The sequence below is a fragment of the Camelus dromedarius genome, chromosome X, assembly GCF_036321535.1.
Source record: "Camelus dromedarius isolate mCamDro1 chromosome X, mCamDro1.pat, whole genome shotgun sequence".
NCBI lineage: Eukaryota > Metazoa > Chordata > Mammalia > Artiodactyla > Camelidae > Camelus > Camelus dromedarius.
In genome coordinates this window covers 33,184,854-33,209,781 of record NC_087472.1, presented here as the reverse complement: position 1 = coordinate 33,209,781, position 24,928 = coordinate 33,184,854, and the positions used below count along the sequence as shown (strand labels likewise).

Sequence of the window (24,928 nt, the reverse complement as noted above, 5' to 3'; positions counted from 1 at the left end):
AGCCAACTGCAAATAGAGAACAGACAGAAGGAAGGACTATGCTCAGTGGGGCATCAGATGGAGAAGAAAAATGAAGCACAATATAAGGTGGGAGTTAAGAATTGGAGAAGTGTTTTTCTAATACCTCAAGCTCAAGAACTTGCCATAATTATTGCAAGGAATGACTATATGTGCATGATGGCAAAGGTGGGAGAGACTGTGGTAGTGTGTCAGGAACTCTATTTAATGTTATTAGATACTTTGGGACTTTTGTGCCCCTAATGTTATCCCTAGGGCAGTGGGACTCTAAACTTAGCATACATCAGAATCATCTGGAGGAACTGTTAAAACTACATTTCTAGGCCCTATCCTGAGAATTTTATTCAGAAGGTCTGGATAGGATCCAACACTTTGTATTTTATAATAAGTGATCAAGTGATGGTAAGGCTACCTGTCCAAGAACTCTTTGGAAGCACTGTTCTAGCTGAACACACAGCTTTATAATTCTTCAGCTGTAAATGCTTCCCGGTCCACCCAAAGCAGGTGGACAAAGATAATAGGGTCTGTATCTCCTGACCCCAGACCACAACACAATGACCTTGTTAATAGCATGAGCTTAGAAGGCAGAGATTCAGAATGGCTGCTAGGTTCACATATTGGACTGGATAATTATCACGGATTTCTTAAGAGTCAGGTAGCTGGCTAGGACCTCAGGTAGAAATGTGAATAGTCTCTCCCATGATTTCTTCATAGTGGTTTAACACATGAAATTCTTTTCCCAAAGCAGAAGTTATTACTTCTAATTATAAAACATTATGGCTACAGAACAGGGAGCGAAATGAATTGTATCTCAAATTCTCAACCTAAAATGATTTTAAAATGAAATGTGGTTTTTTAATTTAAAAATGCAGAGAAGGAAGCAAAATAAATTATATCCCAAGTTCTCAATATGTTTTTAATTTGAAATATTTTGTGAAATGGGAAGAGCCTTACCTGATGTAGAGTCTGGCCCTGTGATCGGGTTGTCTTGATTCTCACTCCAGAAGGAGACAGGCTGCCTAAAAGGAGACAGGGAATCAAATGAATTACATGGACAAGGCATAAAGAAATTTTTCTACTAAAACTTTAGAAGGAATGTCATTCTGAAACACAGGAATGAAATGAAAACTCATCTGTGATGTAGATAAGATGTTTATTGTCCTCCTTATTCTTATTATTTTAAATGATCTCTGTGTAATACAGTTACGCTATTTGGTCCATGCTTAAATCATCTTTCTCAGGAAAAGTGTGCAATAAGGTCAAGAGAGCAGGGAAGTAACAACTGCCTTGTGTCTACTATGAGCCAGACTATAGATTCTGTTTGAATCTTCAAATCAATCGCCATGTGAATTTTCCCTCCTTTACACATCTACTTTTTCAACAGAAATTTAATCACACTCTACCTGCTGTCTCACAGTCCGCTAATACAAAATACGTTTCACTGCTTTCTTGGTCTACTTCATAAAAATGGTTGCCTGGAGAATGTTTAGGAAAGCGCCATCTTGTGACTATAACCAGAACTGCAGCCTCCTCAGAAGCTATTTGCAAAGCCTCAATCACTAATGTATTTTTCTTATGAGAGAAGGGTGGGGACTACATTTAGCCAGTCAGGAGCCTTCCCAGGCTTCTAGAACTTTCTAAGTTCAAGGGTTTTGTGTAGAATGGTAAGAGGATCTTAATGTGTTCAACTACAATGTTTCTGGTTATAAAATATCCAGAGCTTATTAAAAATTGAAAAGATGCAGAAAGATACATGGTAAACTAAGTACAACTATATACGAATAATCACTATGAATATTTTCTATCTTTCCAAAATGTTTTTACATGTATAGACAAATGAGTATCATTTCAAAACAACATCAGATCTCAATTAAGAGCATAGTTTGAACATCATCCTACATAAGTATTTTCCACATGATTTATGAATTACTTTAAATGAGGTTTTCCTCACATTTGAAACAAAATATTGCAATATTTTCCCTGATGATGTAAGGTAAGTAAATTAATAAGTATATATTCATATTTCAAAAAATAGACAGCAGTAAAGCTAGTCCTGTTTCTCCAACTACACAAATAATCTTGTTAAAAGTGTGGCAGATATGTTTTCCCAGATTTGGCTGCATTAATTATAGTAGCATATATATGTCCTGCTAACACATATATTTATTTTTAAGTGAGATTATATGATCAATGCTATGCTGCAATTTACTTTTTTTCACTTTACTTCGCAGACATTTCAAATCACTACATGTAGGGGTTCATGTGTTTATTTTCCAGATACGTAGTATTGCACTGTATGGATGCACTATGCTATACAATATTGCTAAAGCTGCTAATAGAAATAAACCAGATCCTCTCTCTGTCTCATTCTTAAACTTAAAAGATAGAGAAAAATGGTTATTGCTGCCCACAGCCATACCTGTGGTCTTACAGGACAAGTTGGAAGGAGGACAAACATAGGGCCGTAGCCATAGCACAGCAACGAGGCTACGCTGTTGATCAGGTCCAGGAAAATTTCCACTATCGGCAAAAGACTGGGAGCAGGGGTATGTCTGCATGTGTGTGTGTGTCTATGAATGCTTATGTGTTTGAAACAAATTGGGTATATTGTTTTAGCTTTGTTTTCTTTTATGATTATAAAATTAATCATGGGGAAATCTCCTCTAAAGATACTGACACAGGCTAAGAAATAATATTAAAATAGTTACTTGACCATCCAGAAATGCTGACTAACATGGGAGTTTATTTTCTCCCATATTTATTCTAATTAAACACATATACATGCATATATATGTGCAAGTGTCTTCACTCAAATACATATATGTTCCCATTTCCATGCTCATGTACAGGTGACACATACACAGTCTTTCTATATGTAAATCAATTTATAGAAGTATTTCCCCCTATGCTGTCATATATTTTTATCCATCATTTTCTGTGCAAATTAATAAGTGCTTAAAAATTCAAACAGTAATAGAATATCTAGCAATATAAACATGGAATGCCAAGTCAATAAATTAGTATGAACAGCCATGCTTCACTGAAGTCTTAATATAGAGGCTGTAATCTGATCACCCCTTCTCCCACTGTGGACTTTTAAAGCATTGGGAGTTACAAAAATTCCAAAGGATTAATTCTTTCAAAATGCCAGCAATTCTCTCAAAACTACACACTCTTCGCAGCCCTCTAAGACCACTGTCCCTACTTTTCACATCTTTACTCTAGGGTCCTGAGGAATCCCTATAAAATAACTAGATTTAAGACAGCCATTACCTTGAAGCTTCTTGTCAGCTGCAGCCTGGTGAAATGCAGCTCCTCCCCCAAGACTGGCCTGGCACAGCTCACTCCCAAGCTTCTCAGAGGATGCTCCGCCCCCGCCCTGTGATGGAGAAGACAAACGGCCCTTCCTTGAATCAGAGGAGGAAGAACTGCTAAGTTTAGCTGCTTAAGTGTTAAAGGGTAAAAATGTTCCTTTTAAAAGAACTTTAAAGTGAACTGGCAACAAGTGTCTGTTTAGTTTCCCTTAGGGTGACGCGTTATTGAAAAGAGGTAGCAAATCACTTTATTTTTTAAAAATCTAAACTATTTTATATTTTTTCCTTGCCTTCTTTGCACCTTAACTCGGCAGGTAAATTTAAAACCCAGCTGGTCATGCTTCATGAAAATAGTTCACTAAGGATCTTGATTGGGACTGCACTACAACTGTACATTATTTTAGGGAGAATGACTTCTCTATAATTTTTTTCCTATTTCCAGGACACGGTATGTCTCTGGTATGTCTTGCCTTTTATTCAGTTCCTGTGTTAAATGCTTCAGAATGTTCCAGAGACTTCTTTATCAACATGGATATTTCTGACCAGAGGCTGAAAATAAGTGGTTCGGCAGGAAGTACCCATTTCATACACCCTCATCAATAACTGGCAATTCCTTCTTATATTTTATTGGTATTTTTCACTCACACAATTCAATGTGGGGAAAATCAATTAAAAAATTCATGTGTTTATTTGTATGTCTGAAATATATTTTGCCCATTTTTTTAATTAAAATTCTTTTGTATTAAATTAAAGTTTAGATTTCTGATTTAACTTAGAAAGCCAATTTTAAACATCACTAGTGATAGTTTTGGGAATGAAGATATTTGGGAATGAAATGTTTTATTTGGCCCCTATATTATATAATATGTAATATATATAAAGTATATTTATATATAAATATTTAAACATAAATTCTATTTTATATATAAATTTATTTATAAAATAAAAAATGTTATTTTTTATTATAGCAGAAAAAGGAAACTGATACATTGGCCAAAGAGAATGACTATCTGCTCCTGATTAATTCAGAACCTGATTCAACATCTAGAAATACACATACTTAACAAATGTTCGTTGAACTCACAGCATCCAATGTGTAATTCAGTTTGAAATCCAAAACGTGAGATGTAAAGACACATGAAGATACTATGGGTTGTGAAGACCTCAGTGCTAGGGTCCTCGCAAACCTAGGATGGTGTTGGGCATCCCTCCACCAAAGCAGTCAAAGCCTTAGTTTTCAGTGGCTGGTGAGTATCTCCAGTAACTTTTACTTTATTCTTTCTTGGGGGGGGAGGTTAGAAAACACCTTTATTATTCTTGATTAGGTACTATGGAAACAATTTTATATTAGCACTCAAAATACGTAATTATTCTTTTTTTTGTTACAGGTGTACAATATGATTCACAACTTTTAAAGGTTATACTCCATTTATAGTTATTATAAAACATTGGCTCTATTTCCCGTGTTCTACAGTATATCCTAGTAGCTTATTTTGTGACTTGTAGTTTGTACCTCTTAATCCCCTATCCCTTTTTGCTCCTCCCCCTTTCTTCTCCCCACTGGTAACCACCAATTTGTTCTCTATATCCAAGTGTCTCCTTTTTGTTACATTCACTAGTTTGTTGTATTTTTTAGATTCCACACATAACTGATATTATACAGTATTTGTCTTTCTCTGACTTTTTTCACTAGGCATAATGCCCTCCAAGTTCACCCATGTTGCTGCAAATGGCAACATTTCATTAATTTCATTCTTTTTTATAACTGACTACTATTCCATTGCATACACACACACACACACATACTTTTTTAAGTGAAAAATAGTCAGTTTACAATTTTGTGTCAATTTCTGATGTATAGGATAATAGTTCAGTCATACATATACATACATATATTTGTTTTCATATTTTTTCATTATGTTACTACAAGATATTGAATATAGTTTCCTGTGCTATACAGTATAAACTTACTGTTTATCTATTTTATATACTTAGTATCTGCAAATCTTAAACTCCCAATTTGTCCTTCCCCACCCCTTTCCCCTTGCCCCCTGGTAACTGTAGTTTGTTTTTTGTATCTGTGAGTCTCCTTCTGTTTTGTAAATAAGTTCATTTGTCTTTTTTTAGATTCCACATGTAAGTGGTATCATATGGTATTTTTCTTTCTGGCTTACTTCACTTAGAATGACAATCTCCAGGTCCATCCATGTTGCTGCAAATGGCATTATTTCATTCTTTTTTGTGGCTGCGTAGTATTCCATTGTAAAAATATACCACAATTTCTTTATCCAGTCATCTGTTGATGGACACTTAGGTTGTTTCCATGTCTTAGTGACTATAAATAGTGCAGATATGAACACTGGGGTGCATATATCTTTTTGAATTAAAATTCCCTCTGGATATATGCCCAGGAGTGGGATTGCTTGATCATATGCTAAGTCCAGTTTTAGTTTTTTAAGGAACCTCCATACTGTCTCCCATAGTGGTTGCACCAATTTACATTCCCACCAACAGTGTACAAGGGTTCCCTTTTCTCCACATCTTCACCAACATTTGTTATTTGTGCTCTTTTTGATGATAGCCATTCTGACAGGTGTGAGGTGATATCTCATTGTGATAATTTTGGGAATGAAGATATTTGGAACTGAAGTGTTTTATTTGGCCTTTGTATTATATAATTGGCAATACATAAAATATATAGATTTATATATATTTTATTTTTAAATATTTTAATTTGTACATAAATTTATTTATATATAAAATAAACCATATATACACATTTTAAACTCCACCTTTATGTAAGCACTAATATTGGAAGAATACATACCACTAAATTTATGAATACAATCTCTAAGCTAGTATATTATTGAGGGCTCTAACAATTAGAGTATGTAATGTTTTCTGCTAAAAACAACCCCTAAATCTCAGGGGTTCAGCCCCAAAAGTGTTTATAATGCTGATGTCAAAATTCAATGGAGGTCATCAAGTGGCCAGAAAGAGAGAGGATTCTAAGCAGTCATTAAGAGACTCAAACGTCTTCCATCCTACAGCTCTACCATCTTCTTTGGCCTGAAAGTCCTCCAAAGTCTTTGCAACTGACTAGCAATCTAATGAAAAAGGTCACTGGAGAATCCTGTGGAAAGTTTTAGGAGCCAGGTCTGGCAAGCTTCACTGCTGGTCACAGTTAACTCACTAAACTGAGGCTGGGGAGCTGGGGAAGGTAGTCTTCCCATGACCCAGGAGGAAAATGAAACAGAATCTGGGGAACACAGCATTCTTTCTGCCACAGAAGTTTTCCCTTTTGATCTTTTATAGACATCTGTTATTTATCTAATGCTTTTTTTTTTTACAGCCATGTATCATATTTATAATGACTGGGGCAGAAATTTCTATTTGCTCACCCTAGTTGTATTCAGGGTGGCAGTGTAAACTCTTAAAATATTTCATTCCCCAGACTCCCCGGCTATGAGCCATGGCCATGTGACGGAGGTTTTGCCAAAGAATGCAATCAGAAATAGTTGTGAAGATTCCAGAAAAGGTACCTCCAGAGCGGACAAGCAGCCGTCTTGGGCTTTTTTTCCTCATTTTCCCTCTTGCTCTCCCTAATCCAACCCCCAAGAATGTGACCATGACAGAATTCGTACAGCCATTCTGGACCAAGAAGTGACTTAGAAAAAGGATGCAACTCACTAGGGATAAAAGATCCTGAATCCCTGAATAAGGGAAAACCTCATTCCAATTACTTCAACTTAGTGGAATAACAAACTTCTGGGTTACCTAAGTCACTGTGTTTCCCACTTTTTCTAGCAGTAGAAAAAAACAGGTGATCTTAAAATCACCAACAAAAATAATATCATTCTTATTACACAATTAATCTTGTCAAAGCTTTCAAAGTATTACTATATAATTTAAAGAAGATTATCAAGCCAGTGTAAAAATGGCTTTATTAAAATGAAGAGATAGATTCAATTATATATTTTATAATATAATATTTCTCATTCTGTCTTCTCATTTCACGTTTGGAAAAAACAAATGCACATAAAGCATAGTCATTATATTAAAACTATGCTTTCCTGTGTTTATTTTGTCTATTTTCTTTTTTTTAAATTGAAGTATACTTGATTTACAATGCTCTGTTAGTTCCAAGGTTGTCAATTTTCTACATCGCACATTACTCAGGAGGTGCTACACCACCTCATCATTTTCTAAACAAAATGCAAAGGAAAAGATAAATTCCTTGGACAATATTTTATATTTCATTGTTTTGTAGAAGGAGAGGGACAAGAATGATAACCTATAATAATTAATGCTACTACTACTATCATCATAATGAAGATAGATAATAATTATAGATATAATAATATCTAATACCTATAAAAGTCTTCTATATGCCAGGCACTGTTCCCAGCACTTGACATATTATCTCATTTAATAATCAGATGGCTATTTAGTGTAGGACAGTCCCATAACCAACTCATTTTGCATAACAAGAGTAATATTATTAATAACAATGACAAAGATGATAGAAACCAAAAATGTTTCCTTACCACGTGACAGGCAGTCTGCCAAGTGCTCTGTATGCACCATTTCCCTTGATTCTCACAAAATCCTGTTAGGTGGGTATTCTGTGTATTCTCGTTTTGTAGATGAGGTATTAGAGAGGTTAATTAACTTTTACAAAGATACCTAGAGAATACCGGCCATATGGGATTTGAGTCCAGGTACTCTGACTCCAGAGTCCGTGCTTCTAAGCAATAAGATACACTGAACCTACCTCATCGCAAATCAAAAATGCTCTACAAATGTGGGCTGGATGAATGGATGAAATAATTAATGACTCTGAAATAGTTATGTCCTGGGAGCCACTGGAACTTAAAGGAGAATTCTTTATCTGGTTCTGCATCTAATTTAACATAAATTAGTCTTATACAGCGTAATGTAGTTATGGCAGTGAGTGACATCCCATCACTTTTGCCAAATTCTATTGACTGGAAGCAAGTCACAGGTTCTGTCCACACTTCAGGGGAGGGAATTACACAAGTGGGTGGATCACCTAGGGTGTGTCCACCACAATACAGCACACTTCCATTTATATGACATTTTCAAAAAGAGAAAAGTATACTGAATGATCAGCGGCTGCCAGGGGTTCCAGATGGGGGTGTGTGACCATACAGGGGTAGCACAGGAAGTTGAGGGGGTGATGGAACTCTGCTGGATTCTGACTTTAGTAGTGATTGTACATAATACATATTATATATATAATAGAATATTATATATATATTATATGAATCTATCCATGTGTAAAATCCAAAGATGTGTATACCAAAAAGTCATGTATTACATATGAAACTTTAAAGTATGATCTGACTGTATAATAATTAAAAAATAAAAATTTAAATGGAAAAACTTAATAGCCATTATATAAAAATCAACACTTATAATATGCTTTAGAAACCTGCGTCTTCTTAAAGCAGACTTAATAACAAAGAAAACAAAAATAACACTCATACATATATTATTAGAAAGCATCAGTTTCGTTTTGACTTAGGATATAAAAAGCCATAGGAGAATGTCACCCATAACTTAACAGTGATAAAAATCTAGCTAATCAACAAAACCATAACATTCCTTGAGCTCATCACAGAACTGAGGTAAACTGAATTCCGAAGGGCAACGAGCCCCTCTGGCAAAGCATGGAGACAGAAGTCTGCTGTCATGCAGGCAGGTAAAGAGAAATCAGCTGAACTTGTAATGAATTCTTAAATTCCTACACTCTTAATGGGCTAGTGTGTCAGCAGTTTGGAATATGTGGCACCCAAGACACTTACACACTCACTGCCAAATTATTTTTCACAATCCTTTACCAGAAGCACACAAACATGACTGGGGACAACGCAGAAATCTAAAATGAGCCTACGCCAGTGGTTCAGGTATGCAGGAGGCAATCAGCTGTTGCTGGCTGTAGCATGTAGACATGTAGCCCCACATGCTTATCCAAACCCTTCTATCATGGCAAGCAAAAGCCTTAAGCCACTAGGGGAGAAGCACAAACCATCTCCTCCGGGACCCAGGTGAAAATCCCTTACTTCTGGTTGAGGGGCAGAAGCAATAGCTATCTTCCTGGGGAGGGGAGATAGGAAACCCTTCCATCCCCGAGACAAAGACACGAAACCCTTAAGGCAAGGATCCTACATGAATAAAAAGCAGTAGTGAGCTACTCCTAAGCAAGGGGCAAGAATGTATTTCCCACGAAAGAGCAACACCAGATACAAATCAGAGTTTAGCTGCCATTTGGAGGGGAAAGGATGCTGAGAAAGCACAGCCCTCAAGGTCTAGGTACACAGGGCCTCTGTAAGGCTGAGGCTGTACAGAACAACAGGAAACACTCCCTGCCTCACCATAAGCCTAGCACCTAATAATAACAGGAGCCCACTGCTGCAAAACAGGCAAGAGTGTGAAGAGACCTTCAACCAGTGGCACAGGTGTGAAGGGACTGCTGAAAATTTAGGCTGGAGAAAGATCATTGAGAAAAATCCTCTGGTGCTCAGGCTGCACTCTAAGCAAAATACATATGTTATACAAGCCAGATGGTAATGAAGAGAGAAAAGGATGACACAATCTCCAACTTATTTGATGATACCAGCATTAACCTCACACTGGGAAGAAACAGAACAAATAAACTAAACATCAATGTGTCTCATAAACAAAGACATGGATCTAATGATATAGATACAGAAATTATATAGAATTACATAGAAAATTATACAGAAGAATTTTAATGGTATAGAAAAGGATAATATATTACGATCAAATGGTGTTTATCCTGGAAATAGAAGGATGGTTATACATTTGCAAATCAATCAACATAATTCACCATATCAACAGACTGAATAAAGAGGAAAAATATCATCTCAATTGATGCAAAAAAAACCTTGTGACTTAATTCCACAGACATTCATGATAAAAATGTTGAGCAAACTAGCAATTAAAGGGATCTCCCTCAAACTGATCAAGAGCATTTACAAAAAAAAACCTAGTGTAAACATCATAATTAATGATGAAACACAGAATATTTTTCCTCTAAAATCAGGAACAGGGCAAGGATGTCTGCTTTCACTACTTCTGTTCAACATTATGTTATAGACCCTAGCCAATAAATAATATCTGAAAAATAAAGGGAATACAGATTGGAATGGAAGAAATAAAACTGTTTAACTGCATGCAACATGATGATCTATGCAGAAAATCCTACTGAATTTACCAAAAGAAAAAAAAAAAGCTACTAGATCTAATACATACGTTTATTATTATCACCAGATGTAAGGTTAATATAATTTGTTTTGATACAATAAAAATTGGAAGTTAAAGTTTAAGAAAGCACCATTTATAATATCATCAACCCCCAGAAAATACTAAATTAGAATAAACCTAGCAAATATGTGCACGATTTGTATGCTGAAAACTTCAACACATTGATGAGAGAAATTAAAGAAGACCTGAATAAATGGAGAAATATATTATGTTCATTGAGTGAAAGATGAACTAGTTTTAGGATGTAACTTCTCTCCAAACATATCTATAGATTTGATGGAATTTCTATCAAAATTCCAGTAGGATTTCTGTAGAAATTGAGAAGGTATTTCTAAAATGTATATGGAAAAGCAAAGGAACTAGAATAGCCAGAACAATTTTGAGAAGGAAATACAAAGTTGGAAGAGTCACACTACCTCATTTCAAGACTACAGTAATCAAAACACTGTATTATTGACATAGGATAGAGACATATAGATAAATAAAACATGAACAAATCAGCATATACGGTCTATAGATTTCTGACAATGGTAATTAAATGGAGAAATGATGGTCTCTTCAACAAATAGTGCTGGAAAAATTGGACATCATATGCAAAATATTTACCTTAAACCCATAGATAAGATCATATATAAAAATTAACTCAAAATGAATTACTGACCTAAGTGTAAAAGCAAAAATTACAAAACATGTAGAAGAAAACAAAGTAGAAAATCTTTGAGACCTTCATTTAGATAAAGATTTATTAGAATGCAAAAAGCATGGACCATAAAACATTTGATAAAATCGACCTGAAAACTTCTACTCTTCAAAAAACAAAGTGGAAATCCAGAGTGGGAGAATATATTTAGAAAACACTTATCTGATAAAAACAAACAAACAACTTGTATCCAGAATATATAAAGAACTCTACAATTCAATAATAAGATTAACAACTCAATTTTGAAAATGGACAACCAATTTCAATAGATCCTCATCAAAAAAGATATATGAATGGCAAACAAACATATTAAAAGCTAATCCATATCATTAGTAATTAAGGATATGTGAGTTAAACTACCACTAATACCTTTATAAGAACAGCTAATATTAAAAAGAGAAAAAAAAGCCGACAGTATCAACGAGTGGCAATGATGCACAGCTACAGGACCTTATACGTTGCTGGTGGAAATATAAATTCCACAGCTACTTTAGAAAACACTTTGGCAGTTTCTAATATAGTTAGACATAAACTTATCAAAAATTCAGAAATCTCATTCTTTGGGTATTTACCCAAGAGAAATAAAACTTATGTACAATGATCTGTTCTGGACTGTTTATAACAATTTTAATCACAATCAGCAAATATGACAAATCTACTGGTGAAAGGAGACATAAATTGTAGAATAATAGAATACCTGTAAGCTGTAACAAGGAATGAACTACTGATACATGCAACAACACGGGTAAATATCAGAAATGTTATGATAAGTGAAAGAAGCCAGATGCAAAAGGTCACATACTGTATGATTCCATTTATATGATATTCTGGAAAATGAAAAACTATAGGGACAGAAACAATAGGCATGTTCCTATGCCAGGAACTGGTGTAGAGAGAGAGTGCTAACTTCAGTGAGGGAGAAAGGAACATTTTGGAGTTGTGGAAATATTCTATAGCCTGACTGTATTGGTTATTACATGACTGTATATGTTTGTCAAAACTCATCAAACTATATACCTAAAAGAGTGAATTTAGCTCTATGTAAATTATACCTTAATAAACCTGCATCTTAAAATCCAATCAGAATACAACACATATAAGAAGTTTAGATTTTACAGTGAGAGTAATGGGGCTACATACAGGAATTCTGTTTGTCCCTTGGGTCACTGATTGCCAAAGGAGGTTGTGAGTACCACAAGGTATGTGTAAAAATATCCTCTGGAATGTAGAATGAATATATTAGATATTCAATTTGTTTAGTCTAACTAGTTTTTAATAACTTTTATTACTGAATTTGCTTTAAAAATGTAGGGGGGCACCTAAAACCTGACTTTTGATGTGGTTATGTAACTCTTTGTATAAATTCATATTTCCACTAAATATCTCTTTTGTTGAAAAGTCAGTTAATGTAGGACAAATGTCAAGAATCCAGAGGACATCAGCATCACCTAGCTTGTGAAATGCATCCTCACTGGGAGAGCCTTTAACTGTACCAAAGCTCTCACGTGCCAGTCAGCCATATGAGGGGAAGGAAAGGAAGGAGCAGAAGCCAATGGCCTATAATCTGGAGACAGTTCTGGTTAAGAATACGATCCCAGTGAGAAAGTAGAAGCCAATTAACATATGAGAGACAGAGTGGTTATAGAATAAATAAATATCAACATTTTTAGTGTATAAGGTCCATATAAAAGAAATGATCCATTTAAAATACTCCCTAAGACCATGAGGGAGCCATGAGCATAGGTAAAACAAGAAATCTTAGATTCTTAATGGATATTCAAAATTTCAATGACTCCTAAGGCACAGGCACAAACAGCTGAAACTGTAAATAAAGTCAAAATCTTATTATTAATGTTCACTGATTGATAGAATGTCAGCCCACCTGAAGAGGAAGAATATCAGAAGAAAACTTACTAAGGATGAGCATTCCAGGTAAGAAAAGGGCAAGCCAGATAGTGAATCACTGACAGGGCCAAAGGGACACAATACTCTCTGGTCTAATGTATATGAACACACATAATGTAGGGAAAAAAAAAATACCAACCAGTGACCTAGAAGTCATAAGATGAACCTGTCCTGTTTGGAGATTCTGTATTTCCTAGGTAATGCTAAAACATACACAGAGCCCATGGGAATTCAAGAGTCAGGATGATGCAATGGGAAACATATAAAAAAAAGAAAGTGAAAGACAGAGTGATGAGGACATCACAATGTCATCATCCCAGCACATATCAAATAAAGCTTTATTACGCTCTGAGTGTTGAAGTAGAGAGACTAAGCTGTAGTGTTCATCACAGGATTAACAAGCAAAGTGAAAGACCTTCATTGGATCTGCCTTGGGGGATTTAAAGATAAAGGAATCTCCTTCTCATTGTGTTCCTCACCCCGACTCCATCTCCATCCCCGCCATCCTCTAGACACCCATAGGAAAAGAAAGATCCAAGCTGGACCAAAATTATTCCTCTCATCACTCTGAATAAAGGTACTTACCAGTTCTTTAGTGAGGAGATATGTTAAAAATATACTGTCTAAACTTCAGAGTTTCTCAGACAAGCATTATGGCAAGGTTGTTATGTGTTAGAAGTTCTCAAATAGACATATTCAGACATGGGTTTGGGACCGAGTTCTAACTTCTACTAGCTCACTAAAGGGACCACTGTTACCACTGGATATCAAAATGTATTACAAGGATAAAATAATTTTTAAAAGCTCAGTAACAATCTAAGTGTGTAGCAAGCAGATATGAACGTAACAATGCAGGAGAAAAGAAGAAAAGATGTCCAAATGAACCACTGAAGATCTGAATGTGATGTGGTTGATTGGTACATCTGAAATAGACTAGAAATCAATCAGTGAACTCTGAATCATGTAGAAAAATCCTTAGGTCATCGATCTGTGTAGGACTGTCTGGTTAACCACAAAAACAGTGATTTTAGAGGCCTCTACTGCCTTAGGGCCACTAAGTAGTTTCCTCCTTCTGTTCTTAGATGTACCATCCTAAAAACTTGCAAGGGAGCTTGAATAAATAATTTTGAATGGGCAATGCTCACTTAAAGAAAAGGCAAAGAGAAGAGAGAATAAACAAAGAGACTTCTTCTGTCAAAGGAGAAGGAAGGTAGCCAATAAAAATGGAAAAGACAGACAAAAAGATAAATAAATACTGGGCACCAAAGAAACATATTGTGGTTGGGGAAAATATTTAAAAATTCAAGAAAAGAGAAGTAGTTTTATAATGCTTCACTATGTAGGCCTTATTATAGCTATGAAACATAAGGAATGAATGAGTGTGTGTGCGGTGGGAGACTGGGGAAGGGGAGTGCTGAGGAATGCATCAGGGACATCATTTCTGTTACTGGCTATTTTGGTACTTTGGGGCCTTCTGAGGTTTACTCTAGGGTAATCTTTTAACTTTTTAAAGCTTCCAGTGCTGCCTTATCTACACAAGGCAGCCAGACACAGATACTGGGGTTTGTGTCTCTTGGACTTAGACAAAAACACAATGACCTCATTAAGAGGATGAGCTTAGGAGTCAGGTATCTTGAATGGCTGTCATGGCGACTTATTGAATAGGGTAGTTTTCAAGTATTTATTGAGAGTTAGGCAGTTGGCTGGAACCTGCAAGTCTTCCATAAGTAGACATCACCATACTCATTTGTATAATTTCTTCATAGGAGTTTAACACATTTAATTCTTTCCTAACTAGAATCTGAGGTTTTTCATTTAAAAAGTTATGGTCACTGAGCCAGAATCAAAGTAAATGGCACTCCATATTCTCAGCTTAACCATATTTTAACATGAAATGGAAAGAGCCTTACCCAGCGTCACGTGGATTGTGGAGTCTGGCCCTGTGATGTGGTTGGTTTTATTCTCACTCCAACTGCTTGTCCAGCAGAGCCTTCTCCCTGCTCGGCACTTTTGTGGTCACGCTGCCTTTCTGGGGCTCGACTGGCATCACATGCAGATCCCCCAGGTCGTGTGTATCTCTGATATTGACCTAAGCTGTCCAAGAGGAGACAGGGAATCAAACCAATTAAATGGAAAAGGCGTAAAGAAACTTCGCTGCCAAAACTTCAGCCGGCATGTCATTCTGACACACAGGAATGAGAAGAAATCTCCCCTGTGATGTAGATGCCATGTTTATTTTCCTTCTTGTCCTTATTATCTGAAATGCTCTCTGTGATACAGTTATGCTAGTTGGTTCATGCTAAAATCATCCCTCTCATGAAAAAGTATGATTTGGAAACAAGAAAGAATGGAAGTAACAATTGCCTTGTGTCTCTTTACAGGCCAAATCTGAGTGGCTAGATTTTTTAAGTGCTTTCTGTTGTGAATTCTCACATCAGTCCTCGTGTGGGGCTTTTTCTTCTAGACACATACAATTTTTTCACCAGAACTGCAATCACACTCTACATGCTGTCTCATAGTCTGCTAAAACAAACTACGGTTCATGGCATTGTTTGCTCACTTCATAAAAATAGTTGCCTGGAGAAAATCTGGAAAATCTGGCAAGCGCCATCTTCTGACCGGTACCAGAGCTGCATCCTGTTACTACCAGATCCTTTTTATGGGAGAAGGGTGGGAACTAACATCCCAGCAAGCCAGCAGTTTTCTTAGGCTTCTAGAATATACCATACTCAAATTTAAAGTTTTGTTATGCATCACACAAAAAATGGAATGCTAATGTCTTTATTTCTAAGGGTCTGATAAAAAAAATTGCATGCTTGCTGAGAATTGAATAGATAAGAAAGACTTAAAAAGAAAGTATAATTCTGGGAAAACAGTATTATTGTTTCATGAATATCTTTCGATATTTTTTGTTTACATATATACATGAATACATATAATTTCAAAACAGCTTTTTACTGTGCTCAAGCAGTTTGAAACTTTTTCCATTATCAGTATTTTCAAAGTGCTTTTGTTTGAATCACTTCAACTGTAATTTCCCCCCCTAATTTACATTTTACTTCAAACTTATTTGTGATATTGTTAAAAATGATTAACTATGTATTAAGAATAACTTTTAAATAGAGATAGTAAAGAGTATCTTGTCTCTCAAACTATACAAATGATACCAGGGAGCCTTATATTTTTTCTGATGTTGTTATACATATCGTATTAACACAGTCCTTTATCTTTAAATGACATAACATGGTACTTGTCATTCTGCAATTTGCCTTTTTCACCTACTACTACTTCTCAGACATCTTTTCAAATCACTACATGCTCATACTTCCATTTGTCAGCTATATAACATTCAATTGTAAATGTAAGGATGCACCACATCACACAATATTTCTGAAACTGCTAATAGAAATAAACCAGATCCTCTGTCTGTCTCACTCTTGAACTTAAAAGATAGAATAAAATGGTTATTGCTGCCCACAGCCGTACCTGTGGTCTGACATAATGAGTTACAAGGAGGACAAACATAGGGCTGTAGCCACAGTACAGCAACCAGGCTACGCTGTTGATCAGGTCCAGGAAAATTTCCACTATCGGCAAAAGACTGGGAGTAGGGGTATGTCTGTGTGTCCGTGTGTGTCTATGGATGCTTATGCATCTGAAACCAAATGAGTACAAATTTGTTTCAGCTTCATTTTGCTCTACTAATTAAAAAAATGATCATGGAATAAAGCAATTCTAAAAATGCTGAAACTGGTTAAAAATATACTTTGAAATCCTCAGTAATCTGAACACTACAGAGATACTATTAACATGGGAGTCTAGTTCCCTCTGGAAGGAAAATGTACATTTTTTTTTTACAAATGTTATCATTCAACAGTATATCTGAATCCCTTCCATGTTCATCGTACATTTATATTTGTGTTTGTATGTGTCAAGCACTTTTTATGGTTACATTTTTCTACTAGTTATTTTTTTTCTGTAGAATAATAAATGTTTAAATCAAAAGATAATATATTCTGTAATGAAGATAGAAATATGGGATGCCATGTAAGAAATTAACACGAACAGCATGCCTTACTGAAGTCTTAATTTAGATGCTGTAATCTGATCACCCATTCCCACACTGTGGACTTCAAAAAATATCGGGAGAAACTAAATTTTCAGGGGATTGATTGTGTCACAGTAATAACAATTTCCCCCAAACTATATTTCATTCCCACCTCTCCCAGGCAACAATCAATTTTTTTTCACCGTTATACCAAAGCCCGAAGAAATTCCCAGAAAAAAACTAGCTTTAAGACAGCCATTACCTTGAAGCTTCTTGTCAGCTGCAGCCTCGTGAAATGCAGCTCCTCCCCCAAGACTGGCCTGGCACAGCTCACTCCCAAGCTTCTCAGAGGATGCTCCGCCCCCTCCCTGTGATGGGGAAAGCAGGGGGCCTTTCCCTCAATTAGAGGGAGGAGAATAGCCAAGTTAACTGAAATTCACTTAAAGGGGAAAAACGTTCATTTTTAAAAGGACTCGAAAGAGAAATGGCAACATGTGTCTCTTTAATTTCCACTCAAAACACAGGGGTAGGTGATATTCTGAAAAGAAATAGCATATTCCTTTATCATATAATAAAGACTCAGTTAAAAATACCTCTTACAGATTTTTCTTGCCTTCTCTGGTAACACTTCTGCAAAAGACTTTAAGACCCGGTAGATCAAGGTCCACTAAAAAGACCCACTTTATCTTTGTTTGTGACTGCAGCAAATTAATGCATTATTTTGCGGAGAATTAAATCTCTACAGTTTTAATTCCTCTCACCATGGGACATGATAGGTTTCTCTTTTACTCAGTTTGCCTCATCCTTCAGAAAGTTTCACTTTTTTTCAAGTAAAGTCATTTTTAAACCTAAAACATCGGCCAAAATCCTTAATGAAGAGAGATATAAGAGATATATATCTGAATATATTAAAATTGAAAAAAAAACTATTCCTGGTAAAAACACTATAAAGCAAAGCTGAAAACAGAAGAATAAACTTGACAAACTGTTTTCAATTCAAAAAGTATCTCTACTCTAAAGTAGCTCTTACAAATTGACAAGAAAAAAATAGTGAAGGTGAAAAAAAAAGAGAGTAAGGGACATAGACAATTCACAGTGTTCTGAGGGAGTAATTGTTAACCACTCCAAATATTTACTTCCCAAGCTCATGCAGTGCAACTACAGGTATCTCTGTCCTTATACAGTTGCAAACCTCCAGGCTGTTTGGTAAGATCGTTTAAATTGGATGTTTTAAAGCCAGCTTGACTCTGACAATAATCAGTGCCCTGAAACTTACCTTCACCTTGTACGAAAGCTGACATTTAGGCTTCTATCTGCAACTTCATTTATTTTACATCAATTTGTTCAATTTGTTCAGTGAGGAAAGAGAGGTGCTATTCATGGGGGCTCCTCAAAACCCAAACATTAGAAATAAAAATTAAAACTAAACAATCCACAAAAGAGACTCACCTTCCCTAATTAAGAGATGCAAATATGAACAGCAATGAATTTCACTTTTCTACCTAATTTGATGTGTAATGAAGCGCCCCCCCCAAAAAAATGATACAACAGACAGTTGGCAAGAGAGTGAGGAAATGGGCACTCTTGCTCACGTGCAAGGTCATAAAGCTGGGAAGGGGGCAAAACAAAGTCAAAGCCAAAGTCTTCTCTGACTCCCAGACAGAAAGACGTGTTCTCTCTCCACCAGTACTCAGTGCCTTCTGGGCTTCGAATCCTGTTTCTTGGGCATAACCAAGGATGATGTCATCCACCTTCTTATTGTGGGGGAATTAGTGAATGTAACCTCCGAGTGAGTGTTGTTTAATCTTACGTCCCTGCTGGTGGACCCACTGGTGAACTACAACAGCCTTCAATTATTACCATACTTAGCTATGATGTCTCCATCTTTTACATAAATCTACATTCTTACACCAATTAAAACATATGTTTCTGTACTATGCTTTTGCACTGACCGTATACTTTCACTTGGCCATTGAGTAGTTAAGACACGTCTGTTTTGTGTTGCAGGGTCCTGGTAGTAACTTTCCTTTCAGATATGGTTATTCCTGGACAGGGACTGAAAACCACCTGTTACGCAGAGAAATGCCTATTCCACTTTATCCTCATTTACTGTTGGCAGCTCCCTGTTCTTGTGTTTTGTTATTTGAAACTTCAAATTCAATATCCTCTTTCATTGAGCTTTTTTTGTTCACAAAATATTCAAGAAATTAAGATTTAAATTTAGATTTAAATTGCCTTTAATCTAGGGGGATTGTTTCCCAGGAAGGGGTAAAACCTACATACTGCTAATGGATCACTTTAAGGGTTAGTTCTCTTAAGATAATGTTACATGTTTTAAAAAGAAAAACGTCACAAAATGCAGGTAAAGTTGGTGAGGCCCTCACAGTTCCATCCATCATCACAGTGAACAAGTAAACATGACTCCTGTCTCCTGCCACCTCTGACTAATTCAGGTTAGGGAAACAGAGCTGCAGTATGACACAGCTCTTCCTGTGATTAACAAACAAAGGGAAAGAAAACTGCATCAGGGGCTCTAAAGAAAGAAGGGTCAAGCTGGATCAAAATTATTCCACTAACCAATCTGAGTAAAGGATATCAAGGGTTCTCTGGTGAGGAAATACGGATTTCTGTTGGCAGAATCCAATGTCTAGCCTTCAGGAGTGTGCCACAGAGGCATTATGATAGACTTACATTTTTTGAAGTGTTCAAACAGGCAGGCAGGCAGACAGTTGTGGGTTTGAGACCTTTATTAGCTCAGTGGAGAGAACATTTTCAAATCCCCGACAACTATGCTAACTTGTCAATGTCCCCTACTTGATAGCACAGGTAAGAAACATACATGACTCACATGCACCTCTGATATTAACCTAGGTTGTCTAAATATTAAATATTAAACCATATTTGAAGGTACAATAATTTAAAAAAAAGATTTTGGTACCTGCCTAAGTGTGTAGTGAGAAACAGAGGAGACAAGAAGGATGGGAAAAGAGGGGAAAGAAGTCCTAATTTAATCACAGAGAAACTGAATTTGCACATGTTCAGTTAGTGCACCTGGATATAGACAAGAAATCAATAAACAGATACGCAATGTGCTGGAAAACTCCCTGGGACACTGTGTGGTTCTAGCTGCCTGGTTTTCTAGAAAAGCAGTGTATTTGAAGGGCCCTTAACTCTGTTGTGTTAGGGCTAGTAAATGGCTCTTACCTGCTATAGCCTCTCCTTATCCTTCTGAGACTATACAAAGTAGCTTGAATAACGTGTTTTCAATAGGTGACAGCTGGATTAGATTAAAACACGGCAAAAAAGAAGAGGGAACAGATAAGTTTACTCTGCTAAGCAGAAACAACACAGACAATGAAACTGGAGACAAGATACAAATTCAGAAGAATAAGTAGTGCATTTCAGACAGAGGAGGTCAGAGAACTGGACATCTTTCGGGAGAAAGGAACAAAAACTGAGAAGAATTATGATAACACAAACCCAATATCCCACCTTTACTATTTCTATTTTGTACTATAAATAGGGAATGTGTGTGGGAGGGCCTTTGAAAATGGCAGAGACGTTATTTGTGTTCCTGGATAATTTGGGCCTTTTAAATCTCACTGGGTTGTCATGACGGAAGGCTGGCTTTAGTGTTTCCTATGCTGTTAGTGCTGTTAGTGTCTCTCCAAAGCAACCAAAGAAATCATGGATGCAGACAGCGAGGTTCAGCATCAACAACCTCATTCAAGAGAGGACACAGATGTCTATTTAAGGAAGGCTGTGAGACCTTAAGCAGGTCTTAAGAAATCCTTAGAACTATGCTATCTAGTATGTGGTGATGACAACCTAGCATAGTTGTCAAGGATTGGAGAGTCAGGCCATGGGCTGGAACCTCTGGTAAATACCTGAATAGTCTCTTACACTATTTCTTCACAGTGATTTTAACACATGAGATATTATTTCCTCAAAACCAGAAGCTATGACTTTTAATTACAAACCATTACGCCTGCAGAACACGGAGCAAAATGAATTGTATCTCAAATTCTGAACCTAACATGACTTTGATATGAAAGGTGGCTTTTAATTTAGCATGCTATATTGCTGCAGAGCAGGAAGCAAAACAAATTATACCCCAAGTTTTCAACGTGTGTTTAATGTGAAATATTTCATGAAATGGGAAGAGCCTTACCCAGTGTCACGTGGATCGTGGAGAGTCTGGCCCTGTGATGTGGTTGGTTTTATTCTCACTCCAGCTGCTTGTCCAGCAGAGCCTTCTCCCTGCTCGGCACTTTTGTGGTCACGCTGCCTTTCTGGGGCTCGACTGGCATCACATGCAGATCCCCCAGGTCGTGTGTATCTCTGATATTGACCTAAGCTGTCCAAGAGGAGACAGGGAATCAAACCAATTAAATGGAAAAGGCGTAAAGAAACTTCGCTGCCAAAACTTCAGCCGGCATGTCATTCTGACACACAGGAATGAGAAGAAATCTCCCCTGTGATGTAGATGCCATGTTTATTTTCCTTCTTGTCCTTATTATCTGAAATGCTCTCTGTGATACAGTTATGCTAGTTGGTTCATGCTAAAATCATCCCTCTCATGAAAAAGTATGATTTGGAAACAAGAAAGAATGGAAGTAACAATTGCCTTGTGTCTCTCTACAGGCCAAATCTGAGTGGATACATTTTTTTAAGTGCTTTCTGTTGTGAATTCTCACATCAGTACTTGTGTTTTTTTTTCTTTTATATACGTGTAATATTTCACCGGAACTGCAATCACACTCTACATATTGTCTCATAATCTGTTAACAGAAAATACATTTCATTGCTTTGTCCACTTCATAAAAATGGTTGCCTGGAAGAAAATTTTGGTTACCTGGCAAGCGCCATCTTGTGACTAGAACCAGAACTGCAGACACCCAGGTCCTTGGTGAGAAAGGGTGGGAACTACAGCCCTCCAGACAGTAGCCTTCTCAGGCTTGTACATTTTTTCATTTTCAACTGAAGAGTTGTGTGTGTGTTGCAGAAAAATGGGATCATATTTTCCCATTTTAATGTTTGTTCTTATAATATCTCTCATGTATACTGTATATCTTTCTTCATTTTTTGATTATTTCAAGAAAGAAAGCAAATCCCCAGAATAATGGTCAAAATGTAATGGATTGTTTTATACATTTACAGATTTCTTAACACATATTTATAAATGTGCATTTTTTTTGAAAGCAGACCTTTATCCCCACCAAGGATAAATTTTAACATCTTTCCACATCAATAAATATTTTCTGCATCATCTTTTTATGAATTACTTTTACAAGATTATTCTTTATTTCTAAAGCTTTATCTTATCTTCTCATAATGAAAATTATTGAAGCTTACTGTTTTCAAAATAAGATTTTTTAAATGGAGAAATGTAATATATAAAAGGTTGAACTGTTCTGTCTCCAATTACACTCATATGCCCAAATAATAAAGTAGCATGTATATTTCCAAAATTTTCTTGGGTACATTGTACTAATATTACAGGCCATTCTGCAATTTGCTTATTTTGAGAGTATACTTCCCACATCCTTTCTTATTTTTGCATTTAGTTCACTGCATTAGCTTATTCTTTTTACAGCTGCATAGTATTCAAAATTATGCATGTAAGAGCCTACATGACTATTTCACAATATTTTAAACATTTCTTGAATTCTTTCTCGAGATTATATAAAAATACAAATAAATATCTTCTACTTGAACCAAAGTCTGGATAACAGTCTAAACATTTGAACTGCAAGAAGAGCATAAGCAACCAGATAACCAGCCTTCTCAGATCCACAGAAAAATCCACTTTTAGCTAAAAACAATGGAGTGTGTGTGGGTATCTATGTCTGTAACAAAATGGATTTTTCTCTTTCAGCTCCACTATGTGTTTCAAAAAAACCATAAAGGTACACAAAACCTAAAGAAGAAAATACACAAACTTCATATCCCAACCCCTGAATTGTTCACTGCTTTTTTTTGAGTCTAATCCCCTTGATTTTTCCCTAATCATATATGAAATTTCATCATATATATTTAATTTAAAATAGTGTATTCATATATATATGCATATATATGTCCTTCCCTCACTCTGATGTGTATATATTAGAATACACAATTTGAAATTACGTTTATTCATCAACATACTTGAATATCTTTCCATGTTTCTATATGTTTACACATTTTTTGTGCAGACAGTTTTTTTCCCCCATGTTTTAAAATTCTTATCTCAGTTATTTTTTATGGTGACACAGGATCTATATGCTAAGTGAAATGTGGGAAAAGAAGTGGAAAATTTCCTCTCTTTTTTCCTTAGACATCATTTATTACTACATATATTGTTGTGTTCTGTTATATCAATATGTTTATTATTCTTCAGTTTACGGTCTTTCAGATATTTTTCATATTACAGTACAAATAGGAATACATCATTCTCTTAACAGCCAGATAACCAAACTTCTAATTGTGAGAAGTACTTAAACTTGCACAGTGATATATATTACTTCAGATTATTGCTATACAAACTCCACCCAGACAGTAAGATTTGTTAGAAACCCAATCAACAACCAAAGAAATATAAAAAGTCAACACTCCCAACTAATAACTTCATTTTTCATTTGGGATTATCACAATCTCTTTTTTTTTTTTTCAAAATAAGGACCATTAATTTCTCAAGTTTTGTTTCATCATTTTTCTGTTACCACTGCTTTCTGACTGAAACATAAAATGCCCTATTCAACAGTTAGCTTTTGCAACCTCATGAGGTATTTTTTCCGCAGGTGTAATCTGATCACCTCCCCCACTTTTAAAGAGTGGACTTTTAAAATAGCTGGGAGGAATACAAAATCCAGATATTAATTCCCTCACAGAAACAACGACTCTCACAAAACGACACTCCTCTCCCACTACTCCAAAGCAACAGTCCCTTCTTTTCTCACCTTTACTGCCAAGTCTCCAGAAATCTCGAAAAATAACTAGCTTTTACGACAGCCATTACCTCCAAGCTTCTCCTCTCCCTTCGGCGGAGGCCTCCGAAGTCTGTCTGTAATGCGGCTCCTCCCCCAAGACTGGCCAGGGACGGCTCACTTCCAAGCTTCTAGAGGATGCTCCGCCCCCTCCCTGTGATGGGGAAAGCAGGAGGTCCTTCCCTCGTTTAGAGGGAGGAGGATCACCAAGTTAAACCGAAATACAGTTAAAGGAAAGAAATGCTCATTTTTAAAGAACTTTAACGTGTAATGGAAACATATGTCTGTTCAATTTTCTTTCAAACCCCTAGGGTGGGTGATTTCCTGAAAAAAGAAAAGAAAAGGAGATAGCAAGTCTCATTTTCGTGTAATAAAGCTGCAGTTAAAATATTCCTTACGTATTTTTTCAGGCCTTCTCTTATTCTTTATCTCTGGTAATTAAGACCTGTTAGTCAGGCTTTACTAAAAAAGCATGTGAAGTGTCTTGATTGGGATTGTAGTGAATCAATATTTTATTTTATGTAGAATTCGTTCTTTACAATTTTGAATCTGAACCTGGAACACAATGTGTATCTTCTTTCATTCAGGTCTCCTAATCCTTCCTTCCTTAGGTCATTTATAAGGAAAAATTCTCAAACAAGATCTGACTATATTGAAATTGAAAAAA

General features: G+C 36.1%; 1 protein-coding gene across 13 annotated transcripts in view; it reads right to left on the bottom strand.

Annotated features, from left to right (window-relative positions):
• Window positions 1–24,470, bottom strand: part of PWWP3B (PWWP domain containing 3B) — a 48,329-nt gene extending 23,859 nt beyond the window's left edge. For 2 of the 13 annotated variants that reach the window (XR_010379415.1, XM_010980026.3), the window contains exons 1-6: window positions 24,235–24,467; window positions 21,468–21,653; window positions 17,559–17,693; window positions 15,159–15,342; window positions 3,292–3,397; window positions 973–1,037 (exon numbers count right to left, since the gene is read on the bottom strand). The gene's annotated coding sequence lies outside the window, so the exon portion shown is untranslated. Of the gene's footprint in view, window positions 1–972; window positions 1,038–3,291; window positions 3,426–15,158; window positions 15,343–17,558; window positions 18,212–21,467; window positions 21,654–24,234 lie in introns of those variants that run through there. The other 11 variants (XR_010379416.1, XR_010379417.1, XR_010379419.1 and 8 more) reach the window with 11 other exon arrangements.
• Between the last annotated feature and the right edge of the window lie 458 nt (window positions 24,471–24,928).